Here is an 18,813-nt window from a genome sequence, read left to right as displayed (position 1 = left end):
AGACAGTAATGGCCAAATATGAGAGAGTGATGACTTGGCTGAAAGAAAAGGTGCCAATGCAGGACATCGATTGGGTTAAAATAGATCGAACTAGACAAGAACCCAAAGAGACAGTTCATGAATATTATGAGAGATTGCTGAAAGCATTCAAGCAGTACAGCGGGTTGGACGTAATGGATCATAGGGCAGTTTGTGTCTAAATTTGTTTTGGGTCTGAGACCAGACATTAGTCTAATGATTCAGCAACACTTGATTTGTTGGCAAAAGAAACCTTTGGATGAAATCCTGAGATATGCTAGGTATTGTTGTGATGAAATAGATTCTAAAGCAAAGAAACTAAAGGAGAAATTGATGGTGGTACAGATGCAGTCAGCTAAAGGGGGACCACAGCAGCAGCAACAAGGAACAGGTACTGGGGTTAGGAAGCAGTATAGCCAGAACAAGGGCAACGAGGAGAACTCCACCTTTAAACCCAGAATAGACATAGCTGCCTTGAAGAAAACGACTCAGTGCCACCAGTGTAACGAGGTGGGGCATTGGAAACGCGAGTGTCCCTACAATGTTGAGATAGGGGAACAGGAGGTAGGGGAGGAAGAGGTCCAGAGTACGCCTGCGAGAGGGGTAACGCCATACCAGGGAAAGGTGCTCAAAGGGGGGGCTCCACCTCCACGAGCCCAGTTCCCTCAGCCACCCAGAGTAGGGACAATGGGAAAGACTTATAGACAGATGCCCCTGTTCGTAGGAGGAGAGGAATGCTACTACGTTGATCCACTGACTGGACAACGAGTGGAAAGGGAGGACTGTACCCTCAGGGCAGCCCTGGAAGTGGATCAAAGGGGACCCTATGTAGAGGCAGAAGTGGCGGGGTGCCCCACGACATTCCTGGTGGACACAGGAGCCACTAGATCCACGATTAGATCAGCTGCAGTCCCAGGATTGCCCATGTCTGGAGAGATGATACAAGTGGTGGGGGTCGCAAACAGGAGAATAAACAGCCAATTGACAGAACCAGTACAGGTGAAAATAGGGAAATACAGCGATGAGCATCAGTTTGTGGTTTGCGATTCTAGTCCTGTATGTCTGCTGGGAAGAGACCTTCTGTGTAAGTTGAATTGTACAATATACTGCACACCCCAGGGAGTGGAGGTATTGACCAATGATGATGACGCAGACTTCAAAGTTGCAAACTCGAGAATATGTGTGGAACTGTATCCCACCTTGACAGTGGATGAGCTCCCATGGGACCTAAGGGAAACCGTGGCCCCAAAAGTGTGGGATTTCACTGGGGAAGAAATTGGGCTAGTCAAAGGAGTAGAACCAGTTAAAATAGTAGTAAAACCGCATGCTGAGTTTCCAAGAACACCCCAGTATAAATTGACTCCAGAAACGATTGCCGGTATAAAGCCCGTGATCGAGTCCATGATCAAGCAGGGAATACTGAAGGAAATCGTGGGTAGTCCATGTAACTCCCCGATTATGGGTTTGCAGAAACCGAATGGAAAGTTCAGAATAGTGCAGGACCTTCGAAAGATTAATAACATAGTCGTTTCATGTTGTCCAGTGGTACCGAATCCATCAGTGATACTGTTTCAGATACCGTTCCAAGCAGAGTGGTTTACGGTGATAGACCTGTGCCAGGCTTTCTTCTCGATCCCTTTGGACGAGGAGAGCCATTACCTTTTCGCATTTAAGCTGGAAGATCGCGTATTAACATGGTGTCGTATCCCCCAGGGGTATACAGAAAGCCCATCGATCTTTAACCAGCTGTTGAAGAAAAATCTCGAAAGTCTAGTGCTGCCCCAGAAGTCAGTTCTGGTCCAGTACATAGACGACCTGCTTGTGGCGTCAGAGACAGAAGAAGCTTGCAGGGAAGACTCCATTGCCTTACTAAATCACCTAGCTGTTAATGGGCACAAGGTGTCCCCGGGAAAATTGCAGTATTGCCTGACAGAAGTGCAGTACTTGGGACACAGAATTGAGAAAGGCAAACGAAAAGTGTCACCAGACAGGATAGAGGCGATCATGAAGATGAATGCGCCTAAAACACAGAGAGAGGTCAGAATGTTCCTAGGGATGGTGGGGTATTGCCGACAGTGGATAGCTAACTTTTCACTGAAAGCAAAACCACTGCAAAAACTGACGCACAAGGAGGTGAGCGATCCGGTACCATGGGACAAGGACTGTTTGATGGCGTTCCTGCAGCTGAGAGAGGACCTGTGTCGTGCTCCGGCTCTGGGAATGCCGGATTACAATAAAACATTCTTGCTCTACTGTTGTGAGAGAGAGGGTTGTGCTTTGGCTGTGTTAGTCCAAATTCATGGGAATGCCCGTAGACCAGTTGCCTATTTCTCAGCTACGTTAGACCCAGTAGCCGCAGCGTTGCCCGGATGTCTCAAATCCGTTGCCGCAACAGGTGTCAGTATTGAAAGATGTGAGAACATTGTTATGGGGCACCCGTTAGAGGTATACGTGCCCCATTCTGTTGAACTGTTGATGACCAGGACTAAGACACAGCATCTGACAAATAGCAGGCTCACGCGCTATGAGCAAGTCATTCTTGCTGCAGAGAACGTGACCCTCAAGAGATGCTCTGTCTTGAACCCTGCTACCTTGATGCCACTACCAAGAGATATTGAAGATGAGGATGAATGTACAGACCATGACTGCCTTGATGTGACTGAACTATGCACCAAACCGAGACCCGACATCGTTGATGAGCCACTGACTGACCCCGATGAAGTTTTCTTTGTCGATGGCTCATGTGTAAGAGACGAAGTTGGGCAGTTGAGAGCAGCTTACGCTGTATGTACAATAATGGAAGTTGTGGAAGCTGGATGCCTGGAAGGAGTACACTCCGCTCAGGTAGCCGAGATTATTGCATTAACGCGTGCCTGCCTGGCAAGCAAACAAATTCGAGTCACCATATACACCGACAGCCAATACGGTTACGGGGTAGTTCATGATTACGGGCAGTTGTGGTCTCAAAGAGGTTACATGACTTCTTCAGGCTCTCCTATTCGTAATGGAGAGTTTGTTCGATTGCTACTAGAAGCTTTGCAATGTCCAGCATCCATCGCTGTTGTAAAATGTACCGCACATACCAAAAATATGGACTTCGTGTCACAAGGCAATAGATATGCCGACGAAGTCGCAAGGTACTGCGCAGAACAAGGATACTCTTTCACGGAGGTGGAAGTGGGTGGAATACATGTCAGAACTGAATTAGCTATGGTTTTGGAAACTGTTGACTCCTGGGACGATTTAAGGGGTATGCAAGAAAATGCACCAGACTTTGAAAAACAAACATGGAAAACTGCAGGATGTGTGCTAGGTGAGGCCCACTTCTGGGTGTCAGCAGATGGAAGAGCAGTATTACCCAATGAGATGGTGAGCCCAATGGCCAGGCTGATTCATGGTTCAGCACATCTAGGAAGGGATGCTATGCTGAGAGTATTCAGGCAGACCTGGTATAATCCAAAATTCAGAGTAGCAGCAGAATCAGTGTGCCAGCGCTGTGTGACCTGTCAGCAGCTGAACATAGGGAAGAGAACACCAGTTGCTCTGAGTCACATTGGGAGGTCAGGAGGGCCATTCAATAGGATGCAAATAGATTTCATAGAAATGCCAAGATGCAACCGCCTTCGTTTATGTCCTGGTGGTTGTTTGCATATTTTCCCGATGGGTCGAGGCATACCCTACACGCAGGTGCGACACCCTCACAGTAGCCAAGCTATTGCTTAGAGAGCTCATTCCGAGGTTCGGGGTGCCGGCCTCTTTGGAATCAGATAGGGGAACCCATTTTAATAGCGAGCTTGTAAAGATGATTTGTGCAGCTTTAAACATTGACCAGAAGTTGCACTGCAGCTATCAACCAGAAGCTTCAGGAATTGTGGAACAAATGAACTGCACGATAAAATCCAGGATTGCCAAGATGTGCTCATCAACGTCCCTGAGTTGGCCTGATGCTCTGCCATTAGTCCTTATGAGCATTCGTAGTACACCAGACAGGAGAACAGGATTGTCACCGCATGAGGTGTTAATGGGGAGAGCAATGAGATTGCCGTCTGTGCCGACGGCTGCACTGTTAAACATCACAGATGATATGATCCTGGACTATTGTAAGGGGCTGTCTGACGCCATTCATTCTGTGTCCCTTCAGGTGCAGGCTGCCGAGGTTCCATCGTGCCAGGGCCCGTGTCATGACCTGTACCCTGGAGACTGGGTCCTGGTGAAAAAACACGTGAGAAGAAGCTGCCTAGATGTTCGTTGGAGAGGGCCCTATCAGGTCATCCTGATCACGAACACCGCAGTGAAAGTGGGAAGTCTGCCCAACTGGATCCACGCGTCGCACACGCGGAGGGTTCCAGCACCTCTGGAAGAAACAGCTCCTCTCTCGGATGAAAGTCTGGAAACGGACAGGGAAGCCACAGAGGGGGCTAGCCAAGCTGTAGAGGTGCAAGAAGAAGCTGGAAGTGTGTCTGACCAGGCTGAGGACGGTCAGTATAACAGTGAAACAGACGACGCTACAGAAGGAGGAAGTAGCTGGGAGGACGAGTCGGACTCCGACCCAGCCGACAGAGAACGCGAGTCAAGCCGAAGGAGAAGGAGCAGAAGGGTAAGGCGTGGAGAAGCCAGCTGGCCGCCAAGAAGGAGTACAAGCCTGAGGTCAACGCCAGAGAGAACCCTTGCTCCAATATCGGAAGACTCAGATCAGGAGGAAGGTGCTCAGGGCGCTGCAGCACCAGATCCAAGAAGATCAAGGAGAGTACGTGTGCCAAACAGGAGATACGCCACCCCTGAGTGGACATATCTGGAGACAGATGTCTTGGGAACGAGCGACAGGGAGGATCAGGGCGGTGCTGGTGTCCTGCTCTGAACCTATCATCAAAGTGGAAGTAAAGCTGTTAGTGCCCGGAGTCGAAGCAGAAGGGACACTAACTTTCACACTCCCCAGCCCTCCCCGCTTAAGCAAGTTAAAGCATATGTTTTTCAATGAACTGCAATTCCCCGATTTTGGAAACAAGGTAACAGACCATGAGGAGAATATCCTTCGCTTGGAAATATTGAACTATGCTATTCAAGCCGCAGGCCCAGGCCTTATAGTGGATGCTTAAAAGATTTTGTAAATAAGCGAGAAGAGAAAGAAGATTACCTAGCGCCTAGGAAGCAGAGAATTGTAGGGACTTCCCTATAAGTTGACGGAGAAGGGCTAGGGATGTCTGTGTAAAAAGCTTGAGAGACATTGCGAAAGAGGAGTGCCAGTTCCCACAGGTGGTTCTAAAGACTGGAAGATTAAAAGAGACTGTAAAGGAGCAGAAAGAAAAGAACTTTGTGTTACAGAAAGAAGAGGATAGTACCATCTGAAGAAATGGAGACCGGCACCCCAAACAGAAAGGCCAAATGTATAATAGGCACACTAATAGTGGGAGTGATTTTTCTTATAGCCTTAGTTGTAACTGTATCTTATGTTATGGGACATGAGAGTGAAGCAAAGGTAACTGATGACAAGGCTGTAGTGACACCGAAACCCACTGTTGCTAGTAAAAAGGGAGAAAATGTACAGGAGAAAGCGTTATTAGCAGCAGAAGTCCGTAGGTTACACATAGATGAGTCCCAAGGTGACTTTAGGTCAAACGCTTATGCTAAACTTCTGTATGAATACGCGGATGCCATGGAGGTTAAGGACTGCTATGTCTGCATGCAGTTGCCGGCGTCTGTAGACGAAGGCATTAGATATCATCACCTCCCGCTGACATATGGCATTACATGTAGCTTATTGCTTAGTATCTTTTATGGGAGAGATAGTTTTGAATACTATTTCTCCAATTATGATTCTGTGTTACCAGAAGTCCCAAATTACAAGCAAATGAATAAATGGGACTACTGGAAGAGTGAAGACAGATTGGCCAAGTTCTTCATTCCTTGAATTACCTTAGATACTTCACATGCCCGTAGAAATAATCTGACATGTAAGGTGTCAGAAGTCGAGAAGAAGTTTATAGGGCAGGTGGATGATCGATATAGAAGGCAAAAGATCCTGAAGAAATCAGGACAGGGGAAAACAGATTGGACCGAAGAAGAGAAGGCACACAAGAGAAAAGGTAGTAGCGGTCCAATAGCTTTAGATAAAACGCAAAGAGGGAAATTATGTCTTCACAGAGCCAAAACGTATTATGAAAATGTATACGTAGGAGAAGTCAGTTGTGAACATGCTTTTAATATTGAATATTATACTAAAGATTTCTTGAAGGGAATGCAAGTGATTCCAAATGTATACTTTGTGTGTGGGAGAAATGCCTACGTGAGATTGCCTGACAACTGGTACGGATCATGTTATCTGGCAATCATCTTCCCCAAAATATACCATGCCCAAGACTTAGAGATCATCGAGGGCAAAGCCTCAGTGAGGGGAGAAGAGATCTGAGAGATGCAGAAATGGTCGGAGATGTATTTGGAGCTGTTTTTCCTCTTTTAGGACTGATCCTCAATGATGTCAAAATTAGACGACTGGCTACAGTCGTGGACAGGTTGTCTGCTAGCACTGCTAGGTCCTTGATGTTGGTGGAAGGAGAGATGCAATCGATAAGGGCCATGGTGCTTCAGAACCGTCTTGCATTAGACGTCCTGTTAGCAAAAGAGGGCGGAGTCTGTAAGGCTTTGAAGGTCCAGGAATGTTGCACTTACATTCCAGACAATTCAAAGCCTCTGGAAAAGGTCATTATGAATATAACTAATATTCATAAGGAGATCGAAGACCTATCAAAAGAAAATGTTTGGGAAAAGGTGGGTCATGGAATGGGTGAAGTTGGAGGTTGGTTCGCCAACATAGGAAGGAGCTTTGTTTGGTACATACTGAAACCTATCATCATAATAGTGATCTGCGTGATCATGTTGTGGGGATTGGTGAGGTTGTATCAATGGTATAGATCAAATGAGTTGGAAAGATCCAGAAGAGAGCAGCTACAGAGATTGGCTGCTATACAAGACAATCAGTACAGGAGCTTGAGGGCTCTAGAAACACAGAAACGAGGAGCACTAGCAATTACTTCAGTTTAAGTGTTGGTGATGACCCCGAGAGGTCATCAAAGGGGGGAACTGAGAGAGCGTAAACTGAGTAAAATGTATGCGTATATCCGAATTACATGTAGTACGCACAAGTCATGAGGAGAAATGCCATGAGTGCGAATATTATATTCACCTATATCTGAACTGTGTAGCCAACGTAGAGAATATATATATAGAAGTGGAATTAATGTAGAAACGAGTATGAAATGTATAACCTAATTAGACGTGATTAATCAGGGTCCATGATAAATGTAGCTGCTAATGGGAAAAGGTTGTGCTGCAAAGCACAGAAGGGAACAGGCCACATGGCCATGCCTGAAAGAGTTAGAATGGTTTACCTTTCATTTACATGGACAGCACAAATGTTATAATTAATGTTGTTTGTTCGTTAGATTTATATTCCATAGATGCGAGTTCTTTTTATTAATTCAGAAATGATGCTAACATGTTATTTTAGTTAACTGCTGCAAGAAGGGTTGTAGGCCTAAAAATTCTAATCTGCACGTAAAGGCACAGGCCGACTTGTGTCTAGAAATTGTTGCAAACTTCTGTTAGAAGTCTATGGGAATGGGGATCCAGCTACGGATGTCTGTCTGCAAATGTGAGGGGGTCTAAATTAATAAATGAGATGAATAGAGAACTGTTCAGGAGTTCAACGCAGACACGTAGGAGGGTGCGAGAATGTTGGGGTGTATCAGCGGGCCGGAGACGAGTCTGAGAAGCAAGGTCAACTCTAACGCACGAGGCCCAAAGGAAGAAGATCATGGAAAAAGCCAGAGGAAAACATCACGTGAAGGGGCGTCTCCCGAGGGGCGTCTCAGAATGTTATTGTTTTGTATTAGGGACAGCACCCCTGGGTGGAGGTAGAGCGGATGCCTGAGGACCCTTCAGAGAGCGGATGGGTAGGCAGAGAGGGGTCATGACTGGCGAATATAGGTTTTCACTTAGAGATTAAGAGTGGGTGATCTTCTTAGGAAGACATTCACAACTGACACCTTTTGGTAGGACGAGGGCTTGTTAAGTAGGGATACCATCCAGATCAGGGTAGGGACAGCCTAACCTGTATTTTCCCTCCTCCTGTAAATGTCAGAGAGATCTCAATACGTGTCCATGCTTGTAGCCTTATTATTTTTAGAATTGGTACTTGTAGTTTTTATGCTCGTCTGAGGGCTTTCAGAGAGCACATGTATGTAGTTGGGCCTGTATACCTCGTGAACCTCATCTTGAGGTGCCTGTACTTGCAACTTATATTGATTTTATAATAAACCTTTGAAAGCTAGAAGTAGTCTGTGGTTCTTCCGAGTCAAGCCGTTATTGATTGAACTGACCTGGTATTAGATGCACCTTCTTTCCTCAATGACAGGCAATAAAGATTCAGTCGACCAGAATCGGGGTTAGATCAAGAGTGATAAGATATTGATCGAATCTCGAGCCCCAGCACTGGAAGAATGACAAAAGTACCAGTTAAATACAGAAGTTATGTCATGTAATTGTATGTACTATAAGGGGGAGTGGGTGTTGTGATATTTCATTGGTATTTCGTTCCTGGTATCTTTCATTATCTTTTGTTTAAATTAAGATTATTATTGTACGAGTATATGTGGTTGTGGCTCACCCTTCATACCCTTATATATTTATAGTATTTATTTGACTTTATCTGTAAGTATATTTATTTTTAGATTTGTGCTTGTATATTGCTCATTGTTAGAGTTTCAGTTTGTTTTTAGTAATTTACTTACCACCATAATGTATTTTTAGAAGTTGTATAAAGAAAGGAGATGTGGCATCCTTGCATCATTATAGCCATGGATACAGGTATGTATTCCATGTTACATCATTGGGTTCTGACAATGTATTCCAGAATGGCTAGGAGTGATCTGTTAGACATCGCAGTGTGAGGATGTTATTTCTTGTACCTGCTTGTCATTAAATATATGACTTCAACTTTTACTACTGAAGCAGTCATTATTACGGAATTATTAGTTCCTGATGCTCCTTACAATAGACGTGGGGCTTTATTGCGGGTTTTCGTTTTCTAAATGATCAAAAATCTTCTCAAACTTTATTTGTCGAGCACAGTCTAATTTCACTAGACGTGCAAATGTGTTAACTTTACTGATTCATGCACAGTTTATAGATAATAATACAATAGAACTTGTATCCAAGTAAGCCCATGTAATATTGCTGTCTTTACTTAATTTTTGTGACATAAATCGGTAATTTGACAGTAGGAAGTCGGGTGATTATATAAATGGGACACCTCTCATGATAAATGGTGCCAAAAGTCGGAAAAAATAGGTTTTTACTCCGTGAAGGAAGTCCTCTTTTGATTTCCATTACAACATGGGGAAACGATAATATCTTTATTGCAACATTACAATCCTTGTGCCAAATTAGATGCCATGGATGTAATGAAATCAATATATATTTATTACAACGACTATATTGTTTTTAAAACAAATGTTTAATACCTCACAGATACTTTTGAAGTATATCATCATAGGAATCATTTTAGGACGACATATGCGCCGATATTATATGGAATTGCAAATTACTCCCAATACAGCGAATTCAAATAAATAAGCACACATGAATGTGCATCTCAAGGTGACGATATACCAGTCAGATCGTATCATGACTCCTGTCTGCTTTCAGTCTTCATGTACTTTCAGACTGAAAAAGTTAAAAAGATGGCGTCCGTGTTCGGCAAACACTTAGTTGCTGGTCATAAGTAGCAGTATATGTGACAAGACATAGGTAAATACTATTCCCTTGCTTTTACTAATAATTTGTAAGCATATTAGACTTCTGTCAATGAATATGTTTAGCGTTTTAATCTGGCTTTACTCAAGGTGATCAATACGCTAATTTTTGCTTCGCACTCTTTCCTTCCCTTCCTGTTTATCGATACATCTCCATAGAATGGACTTATCAAGGTCAGAGTATACAAATACAAAAGAACGTAGTGGTCCTTGTTTATGTGAGGCAGCGTATGGAAAGGATGCTCTAATCCCGAAAGTAGATAACATCACTGCCTGTTGGGGTGGCATCTCATCCGATAATTGTTCGGGTAAGGAGCTTCACTTCAAAATTATTGAGAATAGAATAGTGTCTTTACCTAAGAAATTGCATATGGAATACTGTGAGTCTATGACACTTGTTAATTTACATTGTTTTAGAAAGAGGTATGGTAGGTTGTACCTCCTCATGGGGACTTTTACTTCCTATTTTTTCAGAAATAACTAGTAAAGAGGCTTACCTTTTGAGATGATTGGTCTAGTCGCTAAAAAGGTTTGCTTGACCTAGGATGATCTTTATCCTCATGATTTTAAATTGGCTTGTTTGGTGGTGAAGTTCTTCATTTAAACACATTCCATTATGCTTTGCTCTATCTTCACCAACATCAATAGACACTGGTTTAAGGTTGAAGCTCTATCCCTATACATATTTATGTTTCTTTTAATCTACACTTGTTTTCAATGGTAGAAATAGGTTCATTCATTTGTTGGACCTACCATATAGTATAAACTTGTATTGAAAAGACTGGAGACACCACAGGGTGTTTCCGTGTAATGTCACTTGGTGTCTGTTTAAACAGTAATGTTTTCAATTCTGCACAGAACCATTTCTCTTAGCGAAGTTAAATCACGCATGAAAAGGGCATTTGCATTTTCTATTTTTAATTGTGACTACAAAGTGTCACAGTATACAAAAATGGTATATACATGTTTTTCTGCAGCCTTGACAAAGCCCGGGGGGGGGGGGGGGGGGGGGGGGCTATACGATTCGGCTGCTGTTGCTCTGCATGTTTTGAGAAGTGAAAATAAAGGTAATGGAAAGACCTGATTCAAGACCTTGTCTAATTTTCAACTGAAAGGACATTTGATCAATGGCTAATTGAGATAGATTTTGTGTAAGAAACTCAATTTTCTCTTGTTGACTCCTTTGTTGGATTGCAGATGTAATGATCTGGTGTGCTTTGGTGTATTTTGGTTTGGAACCAACATACATGACGTGTCAATTACAATGGACACGCAACAAGAAATAGTTATAAAAACTTCGGTTCAAAATTGCTGTCACTGACTACTTCTAAAAAATACCCAACTACCTGCATGCTACATATAAAAAGGTGGTTACTCATAGTGGTCATAAGTCATCTTATATAATTTCATTGGTGTATAATACAGCAGCCATCTTGACAAAAAATAAACTCTTTTAAAATTAGCTCCCTATAACCCTTGTAACTCAGCTCGCAGAGCGATGACCATTCTTTTAAATTAAAAGTTGCAGCCTGTCTCAGAATGAATTTTTTGCAATTTATCCTAAATTTGGTTTTCCCTTTTGCTGTGGTGCAACAGACACTGCCATGTACCTATCCCTAATATCCTAATTGCCATCTGTATAGAAATTTGATATGTGGACTCATTCAAAATATTATCATTACTTTTTTTAAACTTGCAATCTGAAAAAAACGTAAACATAAAGCTGTACTTTGGTTACCGACTTGCATCTGGACCCTATACAATGTGATTAACCTATAAAAATTAAGAGCATTTCCAAGTCAAACAAATCCCTGTTTTTTCCAGTATTGTGCAAGTCTTTTTAAACAGAAATAAAACACCTGCTGCGCAATCCTGAATAGGGGTATAGGCGGGATAGGGCAAAATATTTAGAGAATGAAAAAACACATGAATTCTCCCTGACAGCGCCAGTAGCACATTATATCTCATTTTCTTGGGGAGTTTTGCTCCCCGTAGAAAAATTTGGGAATGTATTAACACTTTCATTTAGCATATGGTTCAGAAGGAATTATCATAAACTGAGTTTGACTCACCTATTTGGCTTATCAAATTGACCAGTGATGCCTGATAATATCTTGCACAGTAGGGTAGTCCTTAGCCGCATAAGATGTATTTAATTGAAGTGTGGCTAATTTCATGCAAGGCAGTTTACTAATCCATACAAATTTCTGCATCAGACCATTCAATTCTTTAAAAAAAAAGTAGAAACTTTCAAAGTGAGGTAAGTAAAAAGAAATAGGAGCAGTGGGAGAACTGAAAAGTTGACCCGCCCAACTAATAATAAATTCATTAACGCCCATTTATCTAGTAGTCTCTTCACCTTTGTCAACATTCTTCAGTAATTTGTGCAAACAGATATTGGTCTGTGACTAGAATTCCAAGATATCTAATAGGTGGTAAGCATGCCTGGGTCTGTGCCGGAGCCAAATGTAAGAATTTCTGTGTTTGTTTGGTTCACCAAATATCCCCCAATTTCTGCAAAATTGTCAATTTCTGCCAATGCATTCTTTATATTTGAGCCCTCCGCTTTAAAATATAAAATTACATAATCAACATATCATTTTATATTTGGCATCCCTACTATAGGGGGTATGATCTGTGCATTTGTCAGAATTTTAACTGCCAGTGGCTCAATAAAAAGAGCAAACAGCAAGGGGGATTATTGGACATCCATGCCAAGTGACCCGATTAATATTTACCCTCCCTGCTTCTGTTACTTTAATAATATTCTTAACTTCGGCTTGGCTTTCAGCATACCTATCAGCTGATTAGGAAAACCAAACTTCTCTAATATAAAAAATAAGGCCCGCCCAATCCAGTAGTTTAAAAGCTTTCTCGGCGTCCATCATCAATATTGCTGCCTTGAAGTATTCAATTGCTTGTGTTAAAAGATATGCATTGGTTGTCAATAATCATACAGTCAAAAGGTATTTTGATCTGTAGCACTAATTGTTGAGCTGCAGGTGCAAGTCTCCTTGCCCAAACTTTCGTAAAAATCTTATAAATCTGTATTTAACAGACTGATTGGTCGATATGAGTTAGGATCAAAAAGATATTTATCTTTTTTAGAAAAAGAATCACTACTAATTCTTTAAATCCCTAAGGAACACCAGCTCCCTCTTTTATTTGATTAAAAAGATTGGATAACACTGGAAGTAATTCATCTTGAAACCTCTTATATACTTCTACCAGGATCCCATCACAGCCACAAGCTTTAGCTTTGGGCATATTTTTCATTGTTTCTTCAACTTCTAATGATTTTATATATATATAAATGCAAAAGAAAAATATCTGCAATCTTCTGATTATCCTCTACTAATTAATTAGACATGGGGTCTCTCAACTTGTTAATTATTTGTGATCTCTTCTGACTTTTGGAAGGTCATGTAAAATGTTTGTCAATTTGCTGGTTTTCCTCATAGAGTTTTTGTTGGTATGCTTTACTCACAATGATTTCTTCTACCACAAAAAGTCCCCTAACTCCTCCTTAGTTTTAGATAATTCCTGCTGCCATTTTTTAATGATTGTTCCTCAATTAAGGCTGCATTTATCTTTCGTCTGGTTTTGTACACAGCTGCTTGCAGCCCCTCCACCTTTCACTTACGCTGTTTAGCAGTCCATGCTTTATAAGAGTTAATTCGTCCTCTAAATGAAGCTTTCAAATCCTCCCGGACCATAATAATAGAGGCAGTGTTTAAATTAAATTTGAAGAATTGCATCATAAAAACCTTTGTCTCTTTTAACCAAGTAGGATCCTCTAGTAATGATTTGTCAAACTGCCATCTTGATTCTTCTTGGGTATAAAATGAAGAGAGAATATAAAGGAGAATACTGATTGATCTGAAAAGGAGTTGGCAAAAATCTTACTCCTACCATTAGCCAGCAATTTGTCTACCAGAAAAAAATCACCAGTCTTGAAGCTGTTCTATATACCGAGGAGTAACAGGTGCACTGGGAGAAGCCTGGGTTTTCTGTCCTCCACGAATCTGCAAGCACTAAATTTGCGTTTATCATTTTTATTAACCCTGCTGTCTTGGATTACTATTGGCGCTTGTTTTTATTGGAGGTGTCAAGTTTCAGATTTTGAATAAAATTAAAGTCAACTCCAATGATCAAAGCGCCTTCTGATTGTATTGCAGTGTCATACATTTGTTCTAGCGCTGCAGTATCCTCATCAATGGGGCCTTAATAAGTCACCAAATGTAGCTCTATTTCCTCAATTTTCACTTTAACCAAAAAGCCATCGCCCCCCTCTTGTCCCGAATTACTTCCAAAACTTACCAATCAATTGAATTTGATAATAAAGTCCCAACCCCTTGGACTGCTTCAGTAGTGGAAGAAAAATATGCATAAGGATATTTCTTTGGGAGGTGCGTCCTAGGGATATTAGTACTAAAATTAGTTTCTTGTAAAAAGATTAATTCTGGAACAAATGTGTCTAATCATTTCAACAAAGCACCCACCTTACATGGAGTTAAAAGCCCATTCACATTGCATGAAATGATCTTAATCTGTTGCAGCATTTCTTCTATTTTCAGAAATGTAACCCTGTACCCAATTTAACAACAATATGGCGACCTCCCTCTCATTCTCTTTTCTTATACCACCGGATATGCATTGTTGCACATTAGCTCTTGCCCTTCCATGATGTTGCACCTGACCCACCAAAAACACTACCCTCCCACCAGAGAAAAGAGAGAAAAGAAAAAAAGAGAAAATCCAAGAATTAGAAATACTCCCCCGGCTCCACAATCTGTTGCCACCTATTGTACAGTCAAGCTTTATCTTGAGATATCTCTGATAGCAAAAGGTTTGCATCTTCATTATCAGAAAAAACTTGAAAACGCCCCTTCACCAGCACTTTTAGCCAGCTCCAGGAAACACTTGCGACTATTGGCCTTTGCAGCTGCTAAGTCCGGAAACACCATCATATGAACATTTTCTGCAATAAGAAATTATTTTTGACAAATTGTGGTAGCCAAAACCTGTTCTCTGATGCGATAGGCTGCAAAATTAACTAATATTGTCTGTGGAAACTTGGCATCATCAGGGCGCTGGGCGGGGACTCTGTGATCTCTCATGATGGTTGAATCATTAGGGCATTTGGTAGTATATATTTCTTGATACAGGAGTTCATCAGCTGGGGTACATTCTGATTTTCCCTTGAGCCTCGATTCTTTCTGGGACCCCGATAAACCTCAAATTACTACATTGTGATTGGTTCGCCAACATCTCTGTTTTAGCCTCCAGCAGTTGCAATTACTTTAAATCTGGCAAAATGATCTCATCCATTTTTTGAATATTATCCTCAAGATCAGAAATTCTTTGTTCAGCCTCAGCAAGACATTTGGATAGTTGCATAAAGGTTTCCTCAATTAACAACAGTCTTCGATTAACTGTTGCACTATTTAGAGCTTGCTGTACTTTGAGACCTTGAATCTCCATTAAAATCCCTTCCAACCGATGTCTCAACAATTCGTAGTTAGCTTCCAGGTGTGGTTCATATTTGTCTTGGGCTGTCTTTAGACCTAAACCTATTGACTCAATAGTGCTAGTTAATTCAGTATCATTTGGTAACCCTTCTGGTGCAGGTATGGCTGATATCATGTTGTCTTGAGTCTGAGAAGTTGTAACAAGGCCAAGATGGTCTCTGTCTGTACCATATATGCTTTGGGCAGACTTTTCTTTTAACAAAGGGTAGTCTTTGGGCCTCCTTGAGGTGATAATAGCTATATTTGAAGCACCCATGAATGGGGAGGAGGTAGGTTGGGTAATCACTGAAGGAGATCTCTCTTGAAATAGCTCATTACCCGCCTCCGGTCCCTATTCCTCTAAAAAGGTTTCTTCCCCTGTAGAACAAGATGAATGGGCTGGCTTTGCCAAACCGAACCGTTGTGATTCCATGGTGGATGGCATTCCTACACTATTTAGGATCTTCTTCTCTCTCCAGCCTGCTACCCTGCACAGAGACATCTTTTTCCGCTGGTTTAACATAACCGGGGTTGTTGTAGGATCACCAGACTGCTTAGTGCATTGTTGTCACATTACGTTGGGGCACATGGGGTACCCCCTGACCCTTAGGTTGAGCCCACTCTGAGACTCCTCGCATGCTGGGCCCAGCGACCTTGGTCAGTTGGTCTCCCCGTGCCTTCCACTGCCACAGGGATTTTCAACTCTCTCCAGCAAGCATTACTTTCCACCGCTTCCCCTTCGTTGAGTACGGCCATTCTCTCGACTCACAGCTCCACTCCAGCTCTAAGCACAACTCTGGTGCCCTTCAATGGAGCCTATAATCGACAATTGAGGAGTATAGAACTCCCTCATTTTCCACCTATCCGGCCATGTGGATGTCCACACTACTGTGGTCCCAAAAGCTTCATGCTATCAAACTCCCTTCCTGGGTCCATAATTCACTCTCGGGCGGGGGTACTGGGGGGTTGCTCTCGTGGGAGCTTTTCTGAGCAAATATTGGAACAAATTTCGAGCTGGTCCATAATTATGGACCTAGCACCCCACTGGGGTCCCCAGTTAGCTCTCAGGGGGGTTCCCCAACAAAAAACAGTGTTTCAGATTCTGCGCCCTAGATCTGTGAGCTACGCAGGAGCCACGTCACAGGAAGCATTTGACGTCAGCCGATGGGAGGTATTACGTTCTCTGAGTTCAGCAGGCAAGCATGGGGATTCCGCTTACCGCCCCAAGTGATTTTTATCTCACCTTGAGTACTATTTCTGCTATGTACTTTTCTATACATTTATATATATATTTCTTTGTAGCCTCATTTTTTTCCTATTTTTTTTTATTCATTACCCATTGCCTCTGGGTATGTGAATGTTTTTTGGTTTCTTTGGTATTACTAATTCTAATATTTCCCTCCTTTTTATTTGATTTAAAATAGTTTTTTATTACAGATTCTTTTCTCTTTTGTCTCCCCCCCCCCCTTCACTACATACTGTTGCTTTTAGAGAGTGTCTTGATGATCTACTGTCTCACTGTGATTAGGTGAAATTTTAGACCTCGTTGGGTATATTCTTTTGAAATAAGAAAGCTCACTTGTCATTTTAGATTTATAAACAGAAAGTCAACCAAATTTGGAAACTGTACATGTGTTAACACACATTTATTTGCTTTATCTAAGTTTTTGGGGTCCATTAGGAGGTTGTGCGGTGGCACCACCGCGGTGCTGGTGGGGCAGAAAAACGCCTTTTCAGCCCGCGAGCAGCGGAACTCACGTCCGCCATATTTGTATGGCAAAACATAGGTCATTTCCCGTTTGCCGCAGAGCGACGCGCACCGCCATCAAAGTGCGCCCGCCACCGTGGTGGTGCGAGCCAATGGAGACTCACCACCGTGCGGAATGACGTCCGCACCGCTCCACACATTAGGATGGCCCAAACAATCAGATGCACCGCAGCGGAGACATCGCCCAACCACACACGGCGGAAACTCAATAGCGGAGCGCGATAGCAGAGACCCGGTCCTCACCACCCAGTCATGAACACCATGGACCCAGCCCTACATATGCATCCGGTCACGTACCTGCTACTGCACTATTATCAACTGGGCCGCTGCGGACACCGCCGCAGGTACGCTAATTCACAAATACAACACACAACACACGGGCTGACACAGGGTCCAACTCCACCACAGACACCCTGCTGGGTGTCACAACACATCCACAAGGGCACCCCTACATTACCCACCTGACAACAAGTCAACCCTCTGCATCCGGGACACACATCGACCGCAAACTAGCAGCAACATCACGCTCCCGGTCACGTCACCACAGAGGTCAACACATGCGCACAATGCCCAAGGCAAGGCCACAACAAGACATGGGCAGGGCACAGACACCACAGGAAGACACCACCCCCAACCACACATCAACACACCCCCAGCAAGTCACAGGCCAGGTGCCCATCCTGGGCTACACCATGCACAGCAACAAGCACAGGAACAAGCAAGCACAATACACACCCTGCACCACCCAACAGACAACCAGGGAGACAGCCACTGCAAGAGTGGCTGACAAGGAACACACAGCATCTGTGCCTCACACACTGAAGGCTGACAATACTTCACAGCACACGCAGCTCAAGTGCACAAGGGAAATCCACACTTATGAATAGCACAAGAACATCACACATAAAACAATGAGGCCATGTCCAGAGTGGAACAGCACTCTTGGCTCAAAAACTGCACCACAAAGCACAGTCTCCCAAATGAAGGGATTGGGAGGCACATACACATGTAAACAAAGGGGACAGCTGACATCAAATTAACTGACTTGCATGTCACCATTCGACATTTGAGGTAGGCACCATACACAATTAGAGGAAATGCAGAGCCACAATGGCTGGGCACAAGTGGCACACATAGGGGATGGAATCACACCACACACCATGCCATACAGGAGGAGAAAAAGCACCATGTGCCTGCAGTGCAAGAGAAAGTCACACACAATGCCAGCGAGGAGCCGCAGGGCCACACAGTCCACACAAACACACACAACACACATTGATGATCAAACAAACACAACACTGATGTGCAAGTCACACACTTTGCACACTCATAGGTGACAAAGACAACAATGAGAAGTCACACAGAACTGCATGGACACATCAACACACTGCACAGTGCACAACAGACAACTCACACAAGTGCACACAATCATTTACACAGGGCAGGACAATCCAAACAACAGGCACACAACTCCTGGCTAACACTTGTGTGGCAATCACAATCCAGGGGCACACACACATCCACACCCACTACAAAGTCACACCCTTCACACTGCACACCTCCTCACCACCCAAGAGCACACATCTCATGTATGCCAGGGGACCAGGACTAAGGGCCAACACAGGATTACCATACACATACACAGCTGGACACATATACAGGAATAACACACATACATCATGACAGTGCCCAGCCTAAATGCAAACCT

The sequence above is a fragment of the Lissotriton vulgaris genome, chromosome 11 (assembly GCF_964263255.1).
Source record: "Lissotriton vulgaris chromosome 11, aLisVul1.2, whole genome shotgun sequence".
NCBI lineage: Eukaryota > Metazoa > Chordata > Amphibia > Caudata > Salamandridae > Lissotriton > Lissotriton vulgaris.
Note: the sequence above shows the minus strand (reverse complement) of the source record.